This window comes from Nyctibius grandis, chromosome 2 (assembly GCF_013368605.1).
Source record: "Nyctibius grandis isolate bNycGra1 chromosome 2, bNycGra1.pri, whole genome shotgun sequence".
Taxonomy (NCBI): domain Eukaryota; kingdom Metazoa; phylum Chordata; class Aves; order Nyctibiiformes; family Nyctibiidae; genus Nyctibius; species Nyctibius grandis.
In genome coordinates, this window is record NC_090659.1 from 28,897,450 (window position 1) to 28,904,840 (window position 7,391).

Here is a 7,391-nt window from a genome sequence, read left to right on the forward strand (position 1 = left end):
AATGATTCTATGATTCTGTGATGGGTGACCCTGGGGCCTGGGCTCAGTGCCACTCCGGGCAGTGAGGAACCATGAACAGGAGAGGAGGTGGGAGGGCAGTCGAGCCCAGTCACTGGCATGGGAAACAGCCAAGGTGGAAATGCCCTGACTATAGTCTTAAATGTAGTAACACATAACAGTAACTGTCTTACAAAACAGTGTGGGGCAGTTGTGGTTATGCCATTCCTCTTGAAACATATGTTTTCTGTGAAATCGTCATAGCCTCCAGGAAACATAAGACTGCAAACTGTCTGTCATTGCTAGCTGACAGATACCCTACAGGTGCTCTTACTTCCCTACCAGGAATTCAGGAGTTACAGCAGCGGCAGCAGCTGTGAGCTGTGTATGCAACAATCCCCTGCCCATCTTCTGACTTTGGCTATTTTTGTATTAGCTGTTGGGCCTCATAAAAGTAAGGTTTTTGTACACATGCTTAACTATATATATGACATACTTTTAATTTCAGTGTTGCTACAATTAAAAACACTTTCTCTTGAGAAGAGACACGGGACTGCCATTCATGTATTACACCGCAACAGTAGTGATATCTATTGGTACTGAACAGATGGTGATGAATTAAAAATAGAATTGGTGTTATATATTGCCAACCTCTTTCATTCACCTGCTGGAGCTGATCAAGGGGCTGTATGGTCTCGTAAAAATTTGCATGACGTTTTCTCTTTTATAAGCCAAACTTGAAATGGAGAAAAGCAGAGAGGCAGTATGAAGGGGGAGGGAAAACACCAACAGCTGAAACAGAAACTTAAGAAAGAGTAAAGCGCTCTAGATTTGTGTTTTGTTTTCCGCATAGGTAGATGATTTAAATGAGAAGCAGACTCCAAATCATAGACCAACCCTGAAATGCAGCTGAATTTAAAAAACCTGGTCTCTGTCTTTCCATTTTTCAGCAATCTGTTCGTTCCCTCAGCTCCTATCTCATTTCTTTAGGAAAACAGATTAAACAAATAAACCTGCCATGGAAACTTAGTTTAAGAATTGTTTGAACAGTAGCCACTGGAATGTGTGATCCTGGTTCTCCATAATAATAGTAGTAGTAGTAGTAGTGTTGTTATGATGATATTACTACTGCATCACCTAGAAGCACTAAGTTGGGAACAATGACCCGCTCTGCTGGATGTTATTCAAACATGAAAGAAAAGCCCAGCTATTGTCTGAAAGCTGTTCAGTTTGACTGCGAAGAGAAAACTGCAATGGATGGACACAGGCAGTCCTAGGAACACAAAGAAGCAATATTAGCTACCCCAAAACCAGCGGTCCTAGAGAGGAATTCGAGTTCAACGGCTGTCTCAAGATGAGGACAGAGATGAAGATCTCTGAGGAAGGTCATGGCTGACCATGTTGGTGCTGACTGATATGTCAAGGACAACAACAACAGAGGGTTAGGGGTCTCCTCCTTAGAAACTTTAGTCACAGCATTTTGAGAGTCGCACTGAGTTAGAAATCAGACAGAAGAAGGTTTAAAATGAAAATGGGAGCATAGGCAATTGTATGAAATACTTTTTCAGTTATAGATGGAAGAGGAGAAGGGCTAGTAGTTGTATTAGCAAGAAATTGTTTTTATTAGTTTTTTAAGCGATGAGAGTGTTCTTGGGTGGAGAACAATACAAACGAGATGAGAGACTCCCTTTGCAGCTTGTGTGGCATTTACAAGATATGCAAAGGCCAGTCCTGGGCAACCTTTCCCACTGACACTTTCCTCGGCAGGAGTAAATACCTAAGGCAGCAGTTTGCTAGCTTTCCCCAGCAGTATTTTCTTTGCTGATACAGCTTCTTTGTGTGGTTACAAAATGCAAAAGCTGTCCCCGTTAGCTAGCAATGAGCAGTGTTTTCATCCACTGGTAGGGGCAGAAGGGAAAGGCCCAGCGTCTTGAAACAAATTAAATGGCTGTGGACATCAGCTAAATAAGGAGGGAACATCTGCTGCTTCTAAAGGGGAAGTGGCCATCTTAATGAGTTACAGCTTAGTCTTTGCACATGACTTGAAAGTAACATGAGGACTTTCATCATTTTCTTGGTTTTGGGGCTAGTTTCTGCTGCTTACATAAATGCAAGTGTTCCTGTTAAACTTTCCTAGGAGTAAGCTGCCTGTATCTATCACCCCCGACTAAGTTCTTTTTTGCAGTGTCAGTTGGGAGATGCTGGTTTTCCTATCCAGCCTCACAAGCCAAGACTCATATAGTGGCTTTCATCATCTCCCTCCCTAATTACTACTCTTCCCTTTTTGCCAGCCTCAAGATCCCCTCCCCAAACGTTGCTACAGAGATCTTATCTCTAATCTGTCACTGATACCTGTATCCCGCTAACTTATAGTTAACCACCTCACCACCCTGGAAGGATTTAGGGCATACAAGTACCTACAGAGTGAATCAGTGCGTAAAGGGCTTAAATAGGAAATTGTCTTCTTGCGGGCTATCAACAAGAAACACTGGCAAATGCTCTAAATATATTAATGTATTGGCCCCGTAATGCAACGCTTAGACCAACACTCATATCACTATGGTTATCCTGGAGGAGAGCTGTTACTCAGAGCAGTTGCTTGGGGAAAAGCTACTGGTATGCCCCAGGCAGTGATGTGAGGGCACACAGCATAGGAACCTGCAGTCCCCAAACAGTCACTTCATTCATTACGATGGCTTTTATAGTGGTACCAGCTGAACGTCTGACAGATTAATGCAAACAAAGGCACTGGGGCATTCATTAGATTACCAGCAACAGTGACTAACTTGGGGCAATGTTCCCCGGCTACGTTTGCAACACGGGCTTTGCTGCCTGCCTCAGAGAGTGTGAAGTGGCAGGGAAAGGGCTCACTTCCAGCTGCAGCAGTAACTGTGGCAAGGACTATAATCTTCAGAGGTTTCCTCTAAAGTGAATGCAAAGTAATATTGGGTAACTGAGCATCAGTTAGTCCTCTGTAAACAGTATTTCATTGCAAGCCTTGTTGCTGTCCTTTACACACTGTTTTTATCATTATTTGTTTTGGCTTGTAGCATTAGGTCTTTGCTATTGAGTGCTTAATTTATGCACGTGAGTGGACAATAGTGATGGACAATGATCCACATATTGACTCAACCATTTGCAGCCCTATTATAGTAAGTGTATTTCATGACTTGTTAACAGATGAGAGGAACTTTCATAATTTTGAGGCAGAAGGTAGCTGCTGATGGTCTACAGGGCTCTTCTGTCTCCTCAGGGGGATTGGCTCTAGAAAGTATTTCTCACAGTTGGTTTGTCGGTCTTCGCTGATTATTTCCTTGCTGCTGTCTGAGCAAGGTTCAGGTCTCAGAGGGCTTGTGTGAATTTGCCACCTGAAAACGGGCTTGAACTAGCATTGATTGTCACAGATGAAAGGGAAGTGTGAGAGAAAGGCAGAGAGGGCAATAAAACCACAGCAGCAACTGTCTTCATTAGTTGTTCATGGGAACTTGCTCAGCCTTGGGTCATCTTGCGAGGATACTCACTTACACCGTGGCTGCATAGAATTGCAGAGTGGAAATCTGTTTGATCTAGAAGGGTGGAGAGTCTGTGATATGAAACTGGGCTCTTGCTGTGCCAAAATACCCTGCTGTTAACACCGGTAGTGGCAGCTACGTTTTGGCCTGTTGTTAACTGCAAAGAGATGATGGCAATTGCCCTGTCCCAGTTCTTCCCCATGCCATTTCTGCACCCAGGAATATTTCACCAGAATTTTCTCAGTGCTCTCCATCATTCAAAGAGAAACCTTACAGAGCCACAGTGCAGACCCTGGATGTCTGCATGGTCCAGTCTAACTCAACAGGAGTGTAAAAAGACAAAACCAGCATAAGAAGCATCTACACTTTGTTTCAAAGGTGACTTAGACTAAGATATCTCTGCAATCCATTTGTCCTGAAGGCCATAAAAGTAATGGTGGATGGTATTTGCATATTTTCTGGCCTTAACACCAGTTGACCCTCAAGTACAAAACAAAATCAACCAAAGAGTTATTTGCAGGCACTTTGCTTTGTAAACTGTTGCCAGAATTATAAAGCTTCAGTTCCAAGGGAGGGAGGTGATCTGACATGCCCTTGGCTGGCCCTTCCCTCCCTCATTCTGTGTATGACAATGCTCAGCAGGGTGGGTGGGTGTTTGGGAAGGAGGGATTTTTTTGGCCATATCCCTCATTTCTGAACAATACAAATGAAATGTAGGGTCAAATGCGTGTATGTTTTACAGGATAAAAGTAAATAATTTGACCCACACATACTGAAATACTAGAACAGAGCAGCTCATAAATTTCCTTCATCGTAGAATTTAAAATAAAAATCAGTAAGCAGGGGGAGAGAATGTTACAGGAAAGGACCAAAATAGTCTGCTTGGGCAATGCAGAGGTGGGTACAGCCCTGGTCTATTTGTAGTGACAGGGGAGGTTACAGCCGAATCATGTTATGTGAGACACACGCTGCACTGGTTGGAGCTCAGACCAAAGCCCTCGTGCCTCTCCCTGTGCTTGCAGTGGGCACAGGCACTTGCAAAATTAACAAAAAGATTGTGGGAGCTGGAGATTTTCGGGAAACTTGCACAGCTGGGGAGCAGGAAGGAGTGGGTGAGTGAAGGGGCAACAGCAGCAACTGGTAGAAGAGGATGAACAGAGAGAAATTGGTGGTAGCTGAGTGGGCAGATACACGAGTTAGCCAGGCAGAAGAGCACCAGTGGAAAGGGAGGGAATGGAGTTAGCGGAAAGCATTTGTAAGCTTTCAGCAAGTATCTCAACACTTTTCTACTCTACTGTAATTAACTTTGCTGCTCGTCTGGGCTGGTTTGTGTGTAGTGAATGTAAATGAGACCAGCAGGTTGCTAGTGCCTGTATGAAATGCAAAAATGAATGTGTGGCTCCTGACAAACAACTACGCTGGCTTGTGTCTGTGGAACTGACACTGTTGTACACTGTCAGACATGAGAATCTTGATCCTGCCAATGTTTATAACCATTAGCATCTTAATGTATGCTTCTAACTTCTTTTGAGCTTATATACCTATGTGTTCGAGGTGTCAGGGCTTACATCTGGCTATGAATTCTACAAAGGACTCATTGAAAGGTGAAAAAATAAAAACAATCAACATGAATATGCTAAGAACACTCCAAAATAGAGCAGGATCTTCAGAAGAAGTGCCATAATGAGGCCGTAACATTAGTTCTTGTTTGTTCAAAAGTACCTTGTGTTTCACAGGCAGCTTTTTGTTTGTTTTTCTGTTTCTAATTTGGTTTAACCCACCATCTGAGGACTGAAAGGCCAAAAGTCCCCACCCATCAGAGAAAGCCTTACAAGACTGAAAAGAGGAAGACCTATTTTGCAATCAGGGTAGTTTCCCCAAGGACATAACATGATGGTGAACAGGCAGAGTAGCATTTTTATTGTAGGTTAAAACTTATGAAAACTTGGATTTCATTTGCCCATGTGCACAGTTTGCAAATATGTACCAGGAAAGGAAAGAGGACTAGATGAGACCCAGTACATATCAGGGTCCTACTTGAATATATTATCTGACCAGGTGCCATGCCCCCTTCAGAGCCCTCTTCCAGTTTCCAAAATCAGGATGAGGCCAATGGGAACCAGAGCTGCCCAGCACCCTGGAGGATCAGGGTCCTTAACTGTAAGACTAACTACAGTGGAGTGGAAATCAAGGCTACTGATAAATTAATTAACTACTTAATTCAGGTGACTTCATATGAGAAGACAGAGAAAATATTACGTAAGAAGGGAAGGAAAACGTGCTGAGCTAAGGCCATGAGTGAGACCAACTTTTTAGTCACTTTGAATTGAACTCCTAATTGCTTCCATTCGTTGAAGCAGTTATTTTAGTAATCCAACAACAACTGGCTTTTCTTGCCATCAGCAGAGCATTTTTCATTTGAATAGGGAATTGGTGGGACTGGATGGAAGAACAGATCAGACATCAGTCCACTATGCAAACACAGGTACAGCATGAGTTCAATAGTGCGTGTCACACAGACTGTGCTCCTGTCCCTACTGATGGTGTTAGGAGTGCTAAGAGGTTCTTATCTCTTTTAGAGTCATCTCTGCAGATGAGGCAGAGCTAGGACCAAAGGTTACTGTTAAAGGACAACCTTAATGGGAGAGCTGCTTGTAGTGTTCAGATCCCACTGGAAGTGGGGACGATTCTGGAGGGTGCCCAGTGTGAGCATGGGCAGTGGCAGAGCTCTGCCAGAGCAAGCAAAATAGCTCATTTACTTTGGCACTCAGCAAACCAGAAGCTTAGTAAAGATGGGAGGAAGAGTTTTGTGATGGCAATTGACCCTCGTCAGTGAAACATGAGGCTCGCTGAAGTCCTGCCTTCAACCATTCACTTCCATCCCCCTTGTGCTGCTTCCCCCAGCTGTCTGCAGAAGTAACCTTGAGATGTCCCTGCCTTTCAGAAAACCTTGCCGGTGCTACTGCAGCAGGGTGATGGTGCCAGATAGCATTGCCTAAACTGCTGAGTGCCATGTGTAGTTCCTCAAAGGTGAGAAGCCACCCTTTGTTTCCAGGGCAGGTGTTTTGGAGCCAGCAATTTGACAGCAAAAGAATTGGTTTATTGTGAAAGTGACCCCTTTCCCTGCCCCCAAGAGAGAAAATCCCCAAACACACGGCAGGAGGGAATTTTCAGCCAGAGGCCCAGCCGATAGCAGTGGTCAGATGGCAAGCAGTGGCGTCTGGCCACAAAACAGGACTGTCCTTTAAGCTCACCTGTAGCCTGCTGCCCTATCCCTCTCCTCTGGGTGAATGAGGAGCACTGTATGTCCTGCCTGGGAAGCTGTGGTGGTGTCGCAGCCACAATTGTCTAAGAATTTGACACAGGCATGGGCTTTATATCTAAGATAAGTGTTGCAAAAGATGTTTTATTAAGACAAGGTCTGTGTCTAAGGTGGCTCACCAGTTAAACCACTGATTTGAAGAACTTCTATAGACCGGGCAAGCATTTGGAAGAAGGGCTTTACTCCTTTACCACCCAAGAAGGCAGCAGCATTGACTTAAAACAGTACCACTGACATCCCTGTGTGCTTTGCTGAAGAGTAGGGAGGACTAAAGCTAGTTTGTTTCTTATGTTTGTATTTCAGTGCTATTCGTTTCACTCATGTATCCTAGATTTTAAAACAAATTAATATTCAGACCATGACTAATAATGCATGGCTTGCTATTTTAGCAGGATTTAATACAACAAACCTTTGAAAGAAACTGAGAAGCTCTCATCTGGTTATTCTTTTATATGTTTTAGGAAGACAATGGTTTAATAATAAGCACAGAATTCCTTTTTCTGAGTTCAAGGTGACAAACAACCCCTGGCACAAGTGTGCAGCAGGTCAAGGAGTATCAT